Source organism: Panicum virgatum, chromosome 1N, assembly GCF_016808335.1.
Source record: "Panicum virgatum strain AP13 chromosome 1N, P.virgatum_v5, whole genome shotgun sequence".
NCBI classification, from domain to species: Eukaryota; Viridiplantae; Streptophyta; class Magnoliopsida; order Poales; family Poaceae; genus Panicum; species Panicum virgatum.
Genome location: NC_053145.1, coordinates 43,167,941 through 43,187,043, shown reverse-complemented (window position 1 = coordinate 43,187,043; position 19,103 = coordinate 43,167,941). Strand labels below are relative to the sequence as shown.

General features: G+C 46.0%; 1 pseudogene; it reads right to left on the bottom strand.

The window, feature by feature from the left end:
* Window positions 1–3,523: 3,523 nt before the first annotated feature.
* On the bottom strand, window positions 3,524–4,367 carry LOC120653544 (annotated as a pseudogene).
* Window positions 4,368–19,103: the final 14,736 nt, after the last annotated feature.

Below are 19,103 nucleotides of genomic sequence, written 5' to 3'. Positions count from 1 at the left end.
GGTGATCTCGCCCTTGGAAGAGGAGCATAGGGGTTCTTGAGCACCGTCTCTTGAATCCTTCCTCAACGGAGACGTAGCATCTTTGGGTGTGAACTTCGGGAAACAAATCATTGTCCCCTTTGTGCTAGTTTACTTGATTTCATTGCTAGTTGCTTGTGAGACTTCTTTTCTAGGGTTTGAGCTCGATCTACTCACTCATGAGTTTCTAGTGAGTTCTGTTTGTTGGATATCAATCTTAAGGAACCCCTGGTACTCTTACTTTAGCTTGATCTACTTTTCTTACATAGATTCTTATAGTTTTCTTTCAGGTCGTTCATACCCTGAGACTCCAGATATATCTCCGGATACTCCGGATCACAAAACCCGGAGTATCCGGGCTGGTCTATGTCTGACATTTTTGTTAAGTGTTTTAAATTGCAGATTGCCTATTCACCCCCCCCCCTCTAGGCATCTTAAGATCCTTTCAATCCCTGAACAGGTTTGGCGGTAAATACCGACAGCTGGCGCGCCAGGTAGGGGATTCGGCGAGTTCATCGTCGAATTCGATGGCATCCTTCAGCTTCACCAGCGTCGTGCCCGACGAGGGCACAATGTTGGTCTTCAACTCCTGGATCTGCATCATCAACGGTGTTGGCAGCTTCAGCAGTTATTTCGCCTACTCCAGAACACCTTAGGCATCAGATCCAAGCTTCAGCACCATCTTGTGGTTCGGCTCCAACACTGCGTGCTTCACGTCCACACGTTGTACATCTAGCGTACCTAAATGAGGTGCAACGATGCATATGTATAAATGCATGGATGATGCGGTAAAAAGTGTAGCAATACAAGCACATGGTCACTATTGCCTAAATATGAACAACTACACAAGCGGAAGTCGATTAAACATTACACCAGGCTAAACAAAGTGAACCCAATTGGTTTTATATTTTTAGCATTTTCGTAACCCCAATTATGCATTTAACAAGCTATAAGGACATTTTATCTAATATAATTAAAACTATATAGTAAAAGTTGTCAAATAACACATTTTATAGTTCTATCCTATTGAGCATGAAAATATGAAGCTAACAAACTTAGTTTTACATTTTTCTGATGTTTCTACAATTTTCTACGCATTTTACAAACACTGCTGCTCAGTGCTGATCGAAAGTTCCGACCCAGGGAAGGAAGTTTCGACAAGCATCGGAAGTTTTGGCTTTTTTTCGTCAAGGGGTGCTCGGCCTACCCAAAATAAATGTGTAGGAAGTTCCGATAAGCACATTTTCAGCCAAAAATAGAAATCCTTATTGCGGGAAAACTAACCAACCAAAATCGAAACCCTTTTAGATCCTAGGTGAGGGATGCATATAGAGATGATTGACCAAAGGAAATCACTTAGAATCTCCAAGATAGATAGATCGCGCCGGCACAAGTTGGAGTACCTTGAACGAGATTTTGCGGTGCGAATAACTTGAAATCAAGGGCACCCCTAGGAGGAGCACATGGGGAAGATGATCCTTCACGCGGATTTGAAGCTTCCTTGATCCTGAGATCGAGTGGAAATGGAGGATTTGAGGTCTAGGGCTTAGGTGGGAGAGAGAACTCGTAAGGGAGAGAGTGAGGGAGAGGGGGAGTGACTGGTGAGGGAGAGAGTGAGCTATTTGAGAGAGAGAGAGAGATATTGCTCTTGTTTTAGTAATTATGGGACCAACCAAATCATATAGATTCAACCGGTCTGACCAGTTACGACATACCTATTGGTTCAATTAATTGGACCACCAGAGCTCTACAGCTGGGCCAAGTTGCCCGTACCAGTTTTTTTTTTTGCGGGGCGGCTATGCAGGCTCGTTTAAGAGCCCATCCCAGCTGCAAACTGAGTGACAACGCGAGCGCCGAGCCGTGGTGATCGCGGATCGTTTGTTTTTGTTTCCAGTTTCCATAATATACAAGTGAGCAGGCAAAACGAGACAGTAACAATTCTAGAAAGTTCACCTAATTTATTTATTGGCATGCCATGCATGCACCACATATGTTCATATTCTCCGATCCACCCAGTGATTATATATACACTGGTTACATACTACTAGACCGTATGCATAAGGCGCGGCCTCCGTCCACAGTGGTTATATATATGTCATCCTTGCACACAGCACGATCGACATATATACATATTTATTTATCTGTACTAAGTAGTAGGCCGCCGGTAGCCGCTTCATCATCAGTTGGCGGCCCTGCATACAAATGCTCAATTAGTAGCTAGATGAAATGATATATGTATCTAGACAATTAATCGAACAAAAATAAAAATAAAGATCGAGAGAGATCCGCACGCTTGGGCTTCTAGCAGCGCTTGCGGCATTCCCCAAGCTTGTCGGCGAAGGAGTAGGACGGCGAGGAGGCAGACTGTAGATTGTTGCCGGCGGCAGCGCCGATGCACTTGTAGCAGCAGGACTTGGTGCATGTCTCCGTTGTCTGGCCCTCGCCAAGGCAGGGGCCCATGCATCGGTTCATGCACGTGCAGATGCGGCGAAGCCACGGCGGCAGCAGGCCAGCCGCCGGCGATCGTCCGTGATGACGAACGGCAGCCACCTGCTGGTGGGCTGACAGCAGGAGGATCAGCAGGACCCACGCCGATGCAGCCTGACGCAGCCTCCAGCGTCCCTCCATCTTCCGCCCTGCTAGCTGATTCAGTGGTTCGTTCCTTCTAGCTCCTCCCTGCTGTGATAAAGTACGTAGACAACAGATGCAAATTAGATCACCGCGAGAAACAAGCAATCTCAAGCAGGCCAGGTAGTTTAGTCAACAATCACTCTATTACTCTATTATTATTCATTAATTGGCATCTCGAGATCGGCAGCTAAGCACAGAGAGAGAGAGAGAGAGAGAGATGACGATGTGGAGCTAGGGGGCCGGGGCGGATCGGAGCTGAGGACTCACCCGAGAGAGCAGGCGGCGATCGAGTCGACCGAGAGGTGCGGAGCAGCAAAGAAAGTGTGAGGGAGGCCGGTATAAATAGAGGGGATGATGCACGGTGCCTCTGATCCAGTGAGTGGCCGGCGCCAGTCTGCGTAATCGATCGGTCGACACGTCAACCACCCGGCTCATCACGTCCGCAGCTTCGTAAGTGACTGGTTAATCGACACCCGCGGTGGCCTGATGCCTTGCTTCCATTAGATTCCATTCCTTTCCTCGTAGCAACTCCAGCAGGAATAGCAAATGAGTTACCATACGGAGATTTAGTCGGTGGACATCAAAAATCAATCTCCAATAAGAGAAGCAAATGGACTGTCATTTTAGATGGCCTTTTAAATTTCTCCCCTCACCCCCTAATTTGGTGGCCCTCTATTTGGACTGCCAACAATAAACCCCACCATTTTTTTCACTTCCTTCCAAGGGACGGCCGCCGCCCCGATCCCCAGCCGCTCGCCGCCGCCCCCGCCGGTGCCACGCCGCAGGCCGCCCTAGCCGCCGCCGCCCCGCCGCTACTGGAGGAGATGCCGGCCGAGATGGCGCACCTGCCGTGGCCGGACCGGGAGCTCTACGCCTACTGGAAGGGCAACCCCGGCGTGTCCGCCGAGCGCGGCGACCTCCTCCGCTGCAATGTCTCCGCCCGGATGGACTGGAACGCACGCGTGTTTGCGTAGGACTGGGGCGCCACCATCCGTGCCGGCTTCCGGGGCCCCAACCTGGCGGAGCAGTGCCGGCACCGGTACAAGGTCTTCGTGCGGGGGCGGCCGTGGTCGGTGACCGAGAAGTACATCCTGGCCTGCGACTCGATGCCGGCGAACTGGAGCACCTTCTTGGGCACGCGCGCGGCGACGATCCCGGACCCCCCGGGCACCGGCACCATGCGCACGGTGACGGAGCCGCACTTGCCAGTGACCTTGCATGGCACGGTGTGCAGCTGGCCGATCTTGTTCCCCCAGTAGCGTCTACTGACGGGCACGACGGAGAGCTTGGCGAGGATGATGGCGCCGCGGGCGGTGGCCACCTCCTTGGCGCCCTTGACCCCGAGCCTGACGTGGCCGTCACCGTCGCCGACGACGACGAAGGCCTTGAAGCACGTGCGCTGCCCGGCGCGCAACTGCTTCTGCACCGACCTGATCTTCATGACCTCGTCCTTGAGCCCCGGAACGATGGCCTCCACGATCTGGTGCTCCTTGACGGGGAGCGAGTGGAGGTAGATCTCCTCGATCTTTTTGATCCTGCCCTCCTTGACGAGGCGCCCGAGCTTGGTCACGGGCACCCACTTCTCCTCCTCAGCGGCCGCCGCGCCGGCCACCGCTGCGCCCGCCGCGATCGCTGCGCCGGCCGCGCCCGAACCCGCGGCCGAAGCCGCCACGGTCGCCGCAGCGCTCGCTGCCTCTCTCACCTCCGCGGTCCGTCATGGTCAGGTGGGGGGTGGGTGGGCTCTCGCCGGGTGCGGTGTGCTTGGAAGCGACGGCGGCGGCGGCATGAGGGTTTGGGTGGAAAGAGGCGAGGAGGATGGCGGCTCCATCGTCCTACGCGAACGCCAACTTCGGCGACAGCGGAGTGCGGGTTCCTCCGGTGACGACGAGAGGGTGCCGGCGACCGGACGACGAGCAGCGCCGGCGGCATGGGGTAGGGTAGAAGCGAGTGGGAGAGGTGGGTGGGGTGCTGAGGGAATGACAGGTGGGGCCGAGATGTCAGTTGAAAAAATGGAAGTCCAATTTAGTCAGCCTGCTGGAGTGGAGGTCCATAGTTGAGTGAGTAAAATTTTAAAATGGACTTCTAAATGGACATTTGCTCACTCAAATTTAGAAGCTCCACTGGAGTTGCTCCTCATAGAGCTCGATCAACCACTACTAGCTAGCTGGGCGCTGGAAATTAAACCACATCTCTTATTGCATATACTACTTCTGCAGACACAACAACAATCTTTGGCTCAATTAAGCGCCGTGCCAAGACAATGCTAATCTTATCGCTACGCTAAATGAGGCGGGCGGCCTGACTATTGATCTTTGTACTTATGTTTATGTTACTACATATAGCAGCTATACCTGCTAGTACAGATCCAGTTGAGAGAGAGCTCCGATGGTTGGTCACCTATATACTATTCTTTATCAGCAAAGTAATTATCGGTACATACATACACACTATATATATATATATATATATATATATATATATATATATATATATGTATATATATATATATACATATATATATATATATATATATATATATATATATATATATATATATATATATATATATATATGGCACCGTATCTTATGGAAACCAAACCTCCTATGCAAACTTTGAAAATTCTAATCAACACCACAGGATCTTCATCCAAAGGCTATGGGCAGAGGCGGGTACATCTTGCACATAAGCGCCCGCCACTCCCCCCACCTTGACTTGCGCGTTTTGCACTGAGCCCCCTCCATCCGATTCCGTCAGCCCCGTCAGGCCTCCTCCTCCGTCCGTTCCGCTCCTGCCCAGGACGTGTCACCCAGCTCTAATCTCCATCTGCGCCGCCGGCATCCAATAGCAGCGCCGCCGGCCTCCATTTCCATCAGACGTGAGGTGCATCGGGCCGCATGAAAGGCCATGGATATGGCGCCGCCGGCCTTCGTTCTGCCTACCTCGAACAGAGCTGCCTCGAACAGAGCCCCTAGAGGCGCATCGAGCGCCGCCGCCATGGACCTGCCCCGTGGCGTCCATATTGGGGCTGCCCGGCCTTGATTTGACGCTGCCCCCTCTGGCCGAGGGCGCTCGCTACAGCGGCCGCCTGGGCTGCCGTGCAATGAAGAACAATGATGCAGCATGTTAAGACGGAGCAAATCAATTCCTAGTTTCAGTAGCAGAGCATTGATGCAGCCTGGTCCTCGGCGTGCATGATGCGCTTCTTGTTGTCCACGAGGATGGATAGGTTCAGCAGCTGGAGCCCCGCATCCTCGGCCCCGGCATGCATCAGCAGCGGCACGGCCCCGGCCTCCCAGACGAACGCGCGGCAGTCGTTCTAGACTTGGACACCAGCCGGATCTCGTGCACCATGCAGGGGGAATGAGATGGAGAGCTTCGTCTTGACCAGGAGCGATGCCGTCATGCGCTCCGCCTCCAGCGCGGCCTTGTTCGCGGACACGAAGGGCCACGGCACAGATCGATGGAGAAGGAGGTCGGCAGCTCCAGGCAGAACGCGAAGGGCGGCGGCGCAGATGGAGAGGAGGTCGGCGGCGCTGGTGTTGGAGGCCGGTGGAGCTGCCGGAGGCCGGTGCTGCTGTAGGCCGGCAGAGCTGCCGGAGGCCGGCATGGAGCTGGGCAGGAGCGGAACACAGGAGGCCTGACGGGGCTGACGGAATCGGATGGAGGGGGCGCAGTGCAAAATGTGCAAGTCATGGTGGGGGGAGTGGCGAGTGCTTATGTGCAAAATGTACCCGCCTCTGCCTATAGCCTTTGGATGAAGATCCTGTGGTGTTGATTGGAGTTTCCAAAGTTTGCATAGGAGGTCTGGTTTCCATATGTGTGTGTGCGCGCGCCCCTGCCATGGTTACAGGGCGGACACAATGATCAATGGAGCGTTTCAAAATTAACTGGCAAAATTGTAATAAAATTAAAGCATGTATCTAACTAGTGAACCCTTTTTTTCTTTCAAAAGGCGGTGGGGATGTACAAATATAAATATAGGCACAACGCGCTCATCAGCAGGCCTTGTCCGCATACAGTGCCGTAACAATCAAGAAAAGTAGGGCAGCACTTCAAGCTGGTAACGGTTCGGGTTGCACCTAGTTTAAACGGTTTGGTTTTGTTATTTGGGCTCATTTGGTTTAGTGTTAAATGGGCTTAGGCATCTATTGGTTTGGTTAGGTTTGGTTTTTCTTACACAATGGGTTGGTTTGGTATGGTTTGAGATTTTGCTTTCAAGTTCATTTGTTGGCTCAGAGTGATAGTTCTAGCCAATTAGTGTAGCTGGACAGACTTGCAGCGCGCATAGGCAAATCTGAACATTGGCTGCAGGCTTGCATTGTGCACAAATGGAGCTAGTTGCACTGCTAGAAAATCTCTCATTAGTACCGGTCGGGAACCCCCGGTTTGTACCGGTTTCCCGACCGGTACCGCTCCTCCGGTACTAAGTGCACGCGCACTTAGTATCGGTCAGCAGGCCCGGTACTAAACGGCCTGTTTAGTACCGGTTGGTAACACTAATCGGTACTAAACTGCTGGCCACGCAAGCAGCTAGGCCGAGCAGTTTAGTACCGGTTGGTAATACCAACCGGTACTAAACTATTTTTTTTTCTTTTTGATGCTTTATATTTGTTCTCTTTTCCTTTCAATTTCAATTAATTAGTATTAGTAGTCGTACTCGCAGCGGTTTGTGTATTCGTACTCGTACTCGTATCTAGAATTCGTATTTGTATATGGAGCAAAGTAAATAAAAAAATTATATACATACATGGATAAAAGAAATGTTAGAAATTATATACATACATGGATAAAAGACAATAATATTTACAAGTATGAATTCTCATAAGTTTTTTCCGACAAATTCTTCAATAATTCTAATCATCTGCATCGTCATCGGCACCGGCATCCTTCTTGCGGCGTTTGTTGAGTTTATCAGCTCGAGCCACACTTATCAATGGATCGGAATGAAATTCACCTTTTGGATTTATCACCTCATCCAACAGGAATCCACAGAGTGCTTCTTGAATTGCCCTGATTCTTTCCGGTTCGATGAGGTTCTCTTTCATACTCCAAATCTGTCAACAACAAATAAACACCAATAGTTTAATTTAGTACCTGCATGGAATTAGATACAAGAAATTGTTACTAATGTTATACGTACTTCGAAGTTTTCTTGTGCCACTCTCTTGGTATCTCTGCCAAAAAAAGTGCATGTGCTCATAAACGTAGTATCCGCAAAGATTGGTTCCTTGGTTCTGTCTCAAACACTATATACATATATACACTATATAGACATTCCATCGATTTGTACAAATTTCTAACAATTTCATCAATTTTCTGCAAATTTCTAACAATGAAATAGCTTTGCTGACGTCTCACAAATGGCGACGGCGGCAGTAGCGGCGGCGGCGTTCGAGGCGGCGGCGTTGGAGGTGGCGGCGCTGGAGGCGGCGGCGCCCGAGATTCCGGATCCCCCGGACGACGGCGCGGATCGAGTGGCGGACAGCGCGGAGGATCGTCGGAGGGCGCGCGGCGGACGGCGCGGAGGAGGGCGGCGTGTTCGAGGAGGCATACGTCGGCGCGCGCGCGGATCGTGCGGAGGCCGGCGCGGAGGTGGCGCTGCGGACGGCCCGGGGCAGCGCAAGAGCCAGAGGCGGAGGGGGCCGGGAGCCGCGCGGCGGCAAACGGCGGCGTGAGCGCGCGAGGAGGCGCCGGAGGCCGGCGTGGAGATCGGGGGCGCCCACTTCCGAGGAGGAGAGGGCCCGGCGTCGTGGTGGAGGAGGCAGAGGCGCGACGGAGCGTCGGCGTGGAGACGGAGGCGCGGCGCGGCGGCGGGGCGCGGGCGGAGTGGCGACCGGCGGCAGCGGCGGCGGCGAAATCGATCTGGGCGAAGGAGAGAATTGAAGGTGAGGGGGGCTGTGTTATATATATAGGGGTGCCACTTTAGTACCGGGCCAAGGCATCGCCCGGTACTAAACTGGCGCCAGCGCAGATTAGTACCGGGCGTAGCCACGGCCCGATATTAAATGGCCACATCTGGCGGGAAAATTTTCACGTAGCTCTTTAGTACCGGGCTAAGATTCAGCCCGGTACTAAACAGCTAATTAGATAGCTCTTTTGTTTTCTTTTTGAGTGTTTTACATGTTGTTTATTCATAATAAATTGATTATAAATACAAATATATGTTGTTTTCACCATGCAAAATTATATTTCTATATTATAGGTCTCTATGTTGAATACATTTAATGTGTATGCACTTAATTTATCATATTGAGTCCAAATTTTTTTATATCTGTTTCAATTGTGTTTTCTGTGCAAATTATTATATAAATGCTTAAAAATTTTAAATCTCAGTTATTTCATACATGTTAATTAAATAGTTAATTAAATAGATTTTCTGTTTTTTTTGGGTGTTTTACCATATATGTGCATGCACTTAATTAAATAGATTTTCTGTTTTAATTATGTTTATCACATTGAGTATGCACTTAATTAATTTATCATATTGAGTCTAAATTTTTTTATATCTATTTCAATTGTGTTTTCTGTGCAAACTTTAGATCATTAATCCACGCCATGGTGCACCGGTCGCCGTACATCCATTGTCAGTCCATCGATCTACAATTTTGAATTAAGTAACAACATTATTTTACTTGTATTCATATCATTTAAATTGGCACATAACATAATGAAATACAAAAGTCATTTTTGCAAATTTAACATTGAAATACAAAATTAATAGAAATCCAAATTAATAAATACATGTTGCAAAGGCTTTGTTTCAGGGTCACTTCCTCTAAAACTATCGAGGATTTCATTATTGGGACCAAGACCGTACTCCTTCATCGCGTCCTCATATATACCGCACCGCATCGTGGATATCGATTCTAGCCCCAAATATCAGAGTTTTCACCGAAGGATCAAGGTTAACGACATATTCATGATCCGAAACATACATTTTTTAAACTTCTCGATGGTTTCCATATGAGCCCCAATAAATACATCATTAGAGTGCCAAAATAATGCAACTAAATGCATAACAAATACCAAACGATGCATTCCACAACACATACATAGATTCCACAACACATACACATTTTATTCCACGACACATACATTCCACAACGATCACCCCCACCGGTGCCACTCCCTCCAGCTGCTGAAGCCATATTTTACTGGAAAACACTATTATTTTTTACAACATTATAAATTCTTACAATTACAATAAAATCTGAATAAATTAATTAAAATAAATCACATTAATTTGCAAATTGATTGAAAAAACTCTTACAATTACAATGTAAATATGTACATCATTATATCCTCATATTCGAATTGCACAGGCACTTACAATGAAGTCTGAAATGTAATGAAATTAGAGTTGCTATTGAGGTATTAATCATCATTGTGTGCCGTGCTATGTCACAGCTCTCTCTAAGTCCTTATTCTTCGTCAGTCTTGACCTCACCCTATCTACATAATGAAGGGTCTAGAAAGAGCTGTGACAGAGCAGGCACAATGTGACTAATGCCCCAATAGCAACACTACTTCGTTTACATTTCACACTTACTGGTAAGTGTCTTTGAACTACAATGCAAAATCACATTAATTCTCAATCAAAAAACCTAAATAAATTAATTGAGTGAAATCTCTAATTAATTGAAATAAATCTCTATAACTCCTAATTATTTTGACACCCTTCAGTTCCAGGAGAACACTCTTTTCAATATCCAGAAACTATCTAGAAGAAAAAAACTTTATTTCGGAAAATGTATATGTCGGTAACCTCGACCCTGCGGTGATGACAATGTCTTTCGGGGGGACACGGTGCGGTACAAGGATGTCACCAATCGGCCAGTCGCAGCACCAACATTTCCGGTTAATAGGAATACAGCACTTGGCACAGGCAGCATGCTCGTTGATATGCTCTCAGTGCAACAACGGCCACGCTGACTGCGTCAAATGTTGTCTTCGTATCAATCGGAAGTGCTGGTGATGCGACCAGCTGATTCGCGAAGTCCATATAGCGCATAGTGTTTTCCCGAAAGGTAGTGTCATCACTATTGGATGGAGATTAACGACGTATACTTGTTTCGAAATAAAGATTTTTTTAGCTTATAGATAGTTTCAATGGGAGCATGAATAAATACATCACTAGAGTGTCAAAATAATCAATTCATAATAAAAAAAATCTATTATAATTCTTTCATTAGTTCATTATAAAAAAATTAACTATCCACATTATGGTTATATCTACTACAATCACATGTTTTGTCTACACTCATTCAAAAAATTTCTACTATCCACATGCTCATCTGAATCTAAAAATAAAAAATGTGCTATGGTCATTTGTAATATATAGAAAATGATTGAAAAATATGTCTATAAATTTTTCATATTCAACCTAGCCAATAAACCTACTCCCACATTCAAGTCATCGGTTCTATATATTTCAAATCATTGCATAAATCAAAGAAATCATACTCATCCTCACTATTTCTAAAAGTCACAAATTTCTCTAACTATAGAGCATAAAACGAAGAATAAATACTATCAATGAAGAGAGGATGACGTTGCAAACCTTTGGCGTACTTGGATAACTAGAACACTCACTAAAACTAGAACAAATGGCGGCAACTCTCTAAGGGAAAAACAACCCCGAGCTCGAGCTTCTCTGGTGAAATGGCACTGGCTCGGGCTCGGGGAGGAAGAAGGGTGCCAATTTATAGTGGGCACATTAGTACCGGCTGGTGGCTCCAGTCGATACTAACGTGCCACATTTAGTACCGGCTGGAGCCACCAGCCGGTACTAAATTTCCTCGCGGCAGTTTAGTACCGGCTGGTGGTTCCAGCCGGTACTAAACTGTCACTAGCTGTCGGTGGCAGATGTCAGAGCCTGTCGGTGGCGGACTTTAGTACCAGCTGGAGCCACCAGCCGATACTAATAGGCTCCTAGGGCCACTGTTCCTTTGGCCCAGTACTAAATTTGCACGTTAGTACCGGCCAAAGCCGTGACCGGTACTAATGGCCGCGGACGAATGTGCGTTTTTCCAGTAGTGTTGGTGGAGTTAGCTCGTTGCATGATGCATTTGGTCTGGTTTAGTTTGGTTTTGAAAGATGATGGTTTGGAATGGTGTGGTGTGGGATAATATATATCAGTAAAATGGTTTGGTGCAGTTATGGTCGAGTTCTCATCCCATTAGCACAGTGAGCAGCACTTGTCTAGTTATATCTGCCGCTAGCAGGTTGAGTACAGCTAGCTACTATAGCTAATTGTGCATTACTTGCTATATGCAATCGCTACAACTACAAGAGCTAATGCAATATTTTGTCATTGTCTGGGGCCTAAATAGAACTGGCTCTGTGATTGAGACGCGCCATGAGATGAGGCCAGCTGAGACACGGACAGTTTCTAACAGGGACATCTACTTGCTTCTGCAGAGATCGAATCGATGTGTCGCCCGCGGTACCAGTCACTCCAAATTATACTCTGTCGTTGTCATCCGCTACGTAAATAGAAGCTAATTAATTAAAGTAGTAATTAATAAATTTATAGTAAGCAAATTAAACCGACCCGGCCTAGTTAATTAGGTGGCATCATCAGCATCCATTATAAACCTGGCTGTGCCACCAACAATTGGAAAAAAAATAAAAGTATACCAGAGATTCCAAAACTTGTTCTGATGTGATATCTAAATGCCTAAATTCTTAAAATGTATTTTCAGATTCTATAATTGCACCGACAATGGCCCATCTAATATCCTTAGCAGGACCTGATGGGCCAATGGGTCAATGGGTCTAGGGGTTGTACACGGCCAATAGTGGCTAACCTGGAGCCCAATACGATGTCATCTTCCTTGCTTTTGCTTGATAAGCCCGACATCCAAAGAAAAACAAATGAGAAAAAAACAAGAGTAGCAAATGATACAGAACGAAATTAGTAAATGGGCCCACCAGAGTTATAGTACTTTTTAATGCAATAATTAAAACTGGTGGATCTTGGGAGCGAATATTCTGGAATTTAACGGTGTTGTGCATTCAGTGGTAGACGACGTTTCCGTCGACAGCGAGGCGTCTGTGGTGACTTTGTCAATCTCGAGAATTTGCCGGCTCGGTCTTCGAAGATGCTCATAGGGGTAGAGTTTGCGTATATGCGTACATTGTGAGTGTCTGAGTTGTACCGTGTAATTTTAAAAAAATATACGTACAGGATTTTACTAGTCTATTCTATCTATCTATATCTATACTATAAAGATCGAAAACAATTCAAAATGTTTTTCACCTAGATAATTTTTTCTATACCTCTCATGCTGGACCCACAGTGCAGCTTAAAAAAGTGGGACCAGACACGACAAAAGGGGCGCAGACCCAAAAAATGATCAAAGGAAAACGTTTTTGTCAATTGATCTTTGTACTTATGTTTAAGTTACTACCTAGCAGCTACCTGATACTACAGATCAAGTTGAGAGAGAGTGTTACAGAGACCTGCCTCCGATGGTTGGTCACCTATATACTATTCTCTCTCTACATGTATGTATGTATGTATGTATGTATGTATGTATGTATGTATGTATGTATGTATGTATGTAGTAGCTAGGGCAGTATGTACAGGAGGTTTATATCTTAGCAAGGTAACTAATGATATGGTTACAGGGCGGACACAATGGAGCATTTAAAAATTAACTAGCAAAATTGTAATAAAATTAAAGCATGAATCTTACTAGTGTACCCTTTTTTTTCTATCAAAAGGCGGTGGGGATGTACAAATATAGGCACAACGCGCTCATCAGCAGGCCTTGTCCGCATACACAGTGCCGTAACAATCAAGAAAAGTAGGGCAGCACTTGTCTAGTTATATCTGCCGCTAGCAGGTTGGGTACAGCCAGCTGCTATAGCTAATTGTGCATTACTTGCTATATGCAATCGCTACAACTACAAGAGCTAATGCAATGTTTTGTCATTGTCTGGGGCCTAAATAGATTTGGCTCTGTGATTGAGCCGCGCCATGAGATGAGACCAGCTGAGACACAGCCAGGGGCGGATCCAGGAATAAAGTATAGGGGGGTTGAAGCTTCTTCTTCCTCGAGCTCCTGAAGTACTGAGCACCCCCTTCCTCCATTGATGGCGCAAAAAAATCTTAGGGGGGGCTCCAGAGGGGCTCCATGGTGTCCCAGACGGTAGGGGGGCTAGAGCCCCCCTAGCCCCCCCTAGATCCGCCACTGGATGGACACAGCTACTTGCTTCTGCAGAGATCGAATCGATCTGTCGCCCGCGGCATCAGTCACTCCAAATTATACTCTGTCGTTGGCATCCGCTACGTAAATAGAAGCTAATTAATTAAAGTAGTTGTTAATAAACTTATAGTAAGCAAATTAAACCGACCCGGCCCAGTTAATTATAGGTGGCATCATCAGCAATTCAGCATCCATGATAAACCTGGCTGTGTCACCAACAATTGGAAAACAGAAAAGTATACCAGCGGTCCCAAAATTTATTTTGATGTGTCATCTAAATGTCTAAACTTTTAAAATATATTTTCAGATCCCCGACATTGGCCCATCTAATATTCTTAGCAGGACTGACGTGGGATTGATGGGCCAATGGGTCTAGGGGCTGTAAACGGCCAATAGTGGCTAACCTGGCAGCCCAATACGATGGCGCCTTTTTTATTTTTATATTTTTCGAAAACATTTTTTACAGAAATATATTTTCAATATCATATTTTACAGTTCTGTACCCCTACCGCCCGGCAGAGGGTGGCAGGCTCCCGCCAAGGGCTCCCGCGCAAATAATTTTTTTTTAAAATTTACATATAAGTCCCTACCGCCCCGCTGCTGGGCGGCAGGCCCCCTGCCGCCCCCCTGCCGGGCGGTAGAGGTACAAAACTGTAAAATGTGATATTGAAAATATATTTTTGTAAAAAATGTTTTCGAAAAATATAAAAATAAAAAAGGCGCCAATACGATGTCATCGTCCTTGCTTTTGCTTAATAAGCCCAACATCCAAAGAAAAAACAAATGAAAAAAACACAGGAGTCGCAAATGACACAACGAAATTAGTAAATGGGCCCATCAGAGTTATAGTATTTTTCTAATCCAATAATTAAAACTGGTGGATCCTTAAATCTTTTACAGATTTTTTAAATACGTGCGGGATTTTTACTAGTAAGGATAAAAGACTATTCGCTTAGCTTGTCAGCCAACCAATCAACCGTGCTTTTTTCTCATACCAAATCAGTATCAGTCATTGGCCACCAACCAGCTACCAGCCACGGTGAAGAATTATTAAGTATGCATCGGCTCCCGAGCATCGAAGTGCCGCCTCCCGCCGGACTCGCGATCGAGTTGAGCCAACCTCGTGCTGTCGTAGCCGCCGCGCCACATCATGCTCAGAACACTAGCAGCCGCCATGGAGAGGCTGACGTTGTTGCGGCTATCGGAGAGGACCTGAGACATCTCAAGATTTCTGATGAATCGGGAGATTTCGGATGAATCGTTACAACCATCCAATCTGACAGCAACTCATTCGCTAGCTATGAGCAAAAGAAGACAACGAGAGAAAAATAACCAAGAGCAGAAGGGATAAGCTAGCGGAGCCTGACGATCTCAGAGGCAAGCCCATCCACAGCAGCCGACGAACGTGCCTTGGAGCCTTGGAGGCGGAATGCCACGACGGCGAGGAGGAAGGCCAACTGAGTGTGAGTGGGGACGTCTGCGACGCGTGGTCGAGCTTCAGGAAGAAGGTGGAGGTGACGAGCGTCAGCGGTGGAGATAGGAGGCGGTGGCGGCGAGAGCAGACAAAAAGAGCAGCATTTGTCTTCGAGCCTCCTCACCCTGTGCGTTCGATTCTTTGGCTGTCCACGCGGCGCAGATCAGGTGAGGGGCTGCACGGAGGGCGTTTTGCAGCCCTCTTGCACGGAGTTTTTTTTTCATCCAGAAAATCACTCAGGAGATATTCAGAAATCCCTATACTTTTACAGTACAATGCTCGATGGAGAAACAACAGTACAGCGCAACGCAAGCGGAGCTACTGATTTATTTAATCTGAATGGATATCAGTAATAAGTAATTAAAAGCAAGGAAGGGACAATCAATCGTCATGCATCATAGTCAAAGTCGTCCTCGAATCCCTCGATCGGATCTTCCACGCCGATCATCAGCTCGACCATGGCTTTGACGAGGGCGGTCCGGCGGGCGACGTCGATGAACTCCTTCCGCAGCGCCGCCTCCGACTCTGCTCCGACGAACCGGGCGAGATGCCCACAGTTGGTGGCCGCGTGGACCAGCTTCGTCGCGCACTCCACGTTGTAGTACATCCGCATGCCGTCGCCGGGGCTGTAAGCCTCGACCAAGCCGCGGCACATCGCGGCGAGGCGCGCCACGGCCACGTAGTCCGACCGGCAGTAGCGCAGGGAGCGCGCGTCCTCCTCGCTGATCTTCCTCTCCAGCGCGCCGGCGGCCTTGGCGTCCGCGGCGGCGGCGCCGCGCCGGGCGAGATCGATGGCCACCAGGGCCAGCTCGCGAGGGGTCTGGGCCCGCGCGCTCCGCGTGTGCGACCGGAGCGTCGACACGCAGTACTTGCTGGTGAGGTGCATGTGGCAGAAGTCTCTCGTCGCGTTCGCGCAGTGCCCCGCCACCAGGTCGCTGCTGTCGCCGCCGGCCGCTTTGGGCACGGCGGCGTGGAAGCAGGCCGCCAGGAAGAGGACGAGCAGCACGGTGCGGGCGGATCCGGAGGACGCCACCGTCGTCGTGGATGCTGCCATCCCGATACCGATGGATCGATCGGTGAAGGAAGCTAGCTGCTGCTAACGCTCTAGCTCTAGCTACCAGAGATGGAATGCGATGGATCGGTGCTATGTGGTTGATGGTGCATGGAAGATTTATTTATAGAGCTCGATCGATATGATGCAATTAGCCAAGAGCTTGATCGGTTTAATTTCATGCAACCATGGATGTATCCGAAACGAGGATTTACGCATAATAAATGTACTGGTCAGAACGGATCTGTGGAAGCATGCACATCCAGTTCCTTCACATTTATGACCATATATTTGGTATCAACTATAAGATTGCCAGTATCTTTCATATACTCCCTCCATACCCAAAAAACTTGACGTTTAGGACAGCGACACGGTCTCCAAAACACAACTTTGACTTCTTATTTCTCTAAAAATATTTATCAAAAAGTGATATATGTATACTTTCATAAAAGTATTTTTCAAGACAAATCTATTCATATAATTTTTACATTTTCAAACTCAATAACTTGAGAGTTATTCATGATTTATATTCTCAAGGTTTGACTCAAACCTTGTCCTAAACGTCAGGTTTTTTGGGTATGGAGGGAGTATCTTTTAATTTCCCAATCTGATTGTGAGCTCTAGTTATCCTATATCTGTATCCGCGTCTGTTTCTTATATGACCTAGATATGGTAGGATAGATTTATGGTAAGTAGAGGCGCAAATGGGTGACCCTTAGGTGCACCTCCAATCCTCGTTAGTTCAAATATTTAAACTAAAAAGGGTTGGAGATGCATTTAAGGATCATCCGTTTGCACCATTTGCACCGGTAATGGTGAGGGCCACAGGCAGTGAGAGGCAGCCAATCCACTTACTACAGTTAGGATTATTATTATTATTAGTGACTTGAATGGAATCATAGAAAGATACAGCTTTGGCACGGTATCCAAGACTTGAGAGCTCAGCATTAAACAGTAATTGTGGATGCAAAGCATGCATAGGATATATTGTAGTATCATCCCAAAGATAAAACTTAGGCTGGATATCCAAATAAAACTAGAGTTTATGATTGAATTTTAACTGTAGAAGCGTGCATATCCATTGACTTGCGATAGAGATATATATTCAAGCAAAAGGATATATAAGAACCACATATTAATTAATTAATGTATGAATACCCCTTTCCTAACAAGATTGATATGTCGTAATTAATGTATGTATACCCCTTTCCTAACAAGATTGATATGTCGCTTGGTATCCAAGAGCTTACTAGATTTTATTTAATTATAGGAGCATGCATGCTTATTAAATAGTAGTGCCGTATTATCATGAAGATATCTAGATCTTGGGCTCAGTATCAAGGATAGAGCTTATTAGGTTCAAAACTAAATTTAATTGTGGGTATATATGTACTAGCTCACAATTGATGGATATCCAAGCAGAGGATTTGCACCGCATGTCCGCACAGATGTCTATATAGCACCTTACCTAGCAAGCCTGGATATGTCCCCATCTTTTTTTTTTTTGCATTAATGTCATGTCACTTTGCAGAAATGCGCATGCTGTGTTTAGATCCCAAGTTTTTACAACAAAAAACATCACATCGAATGTATGGACATATTCATGGAGTACTAAATGGAGTCTATTTAAAAAAATTGAATAGATAAATTGTAAATCGCGAGATGAATCTAATTAACATACTTAATCCATGATTTGCAACAGGGATGCTACAGTACAATCTGCTAATTATGGTTTAATCATGAATTAAGTATGCTCATTAGATTCGTCTCGCGATTTACAACTCATCTGTGCAAAAAAAATTGTAAATAGATTTTATTTGGTACTTCTAAATGGCAAGATTCCGTTCCCAAAAAAATTTGGGGTGAGGATCTAATCATGGCCACGTTTCCATTAGTATGACCGTACCTTTAATTGTTTGGTACTCCATCCGAATGCAATTCCCACTTTCCGAAAAAGTCAAAAAAATTTAAATTTGATTAAATTTATATAAAATAATATATATTTATATTACGAAATAAGTATCATTAGATTGGTCATGTAATATATACTCGTACTGAATCTTTTTGGAGACGTAAATATTTGTAATTTTTTATATAAATTTAGTCAAATTTGAAACTATTTAAATTCTCGGAAAATGAGAGTTACATTTTTTTTTTGACGAGGGAGTATCAAATATCAAATCGTGACGTACGTATTAAAAACAAGTATGGGCCACGTGCATCTGATGAGCTCCCTAGCCGGTCACTCAAGATGATCAAGATTCAAGACTCAATTAAGCATGGACAGCAATGACGACGGAGATTTCGTCCTTATTACTCCCTCCTTCCCTGTTTATAAGGCATACACGTATATCAAGATTCAAACCTTGTCATCTTTGACCAATAATTTGACTATTAAATTTTTATTTTTATAATGCAAATTTCATATGATTGGATTCATAATCAAATATATTTTACAATGATTATAAGTTTATAATCAAAAGTGATATAATATATGATAAATAAATGGTCAAAGTGTTGTTTAGAAGACCGTGTCATGTTCCACCATGCCTTATAAACGGGGAAGGAGGGAGTAGTACAATGACGACGGAGTAGTAGCTTAGCAGTAAGCTTTGTGTTATTTATTGCTGCCAACTTCATATTATAATCATGTTCAAATAATTAATCATGCTGTGGCGGTTCGAAGGGGTTCTCCATTCCCAGCATTTGCTCCTG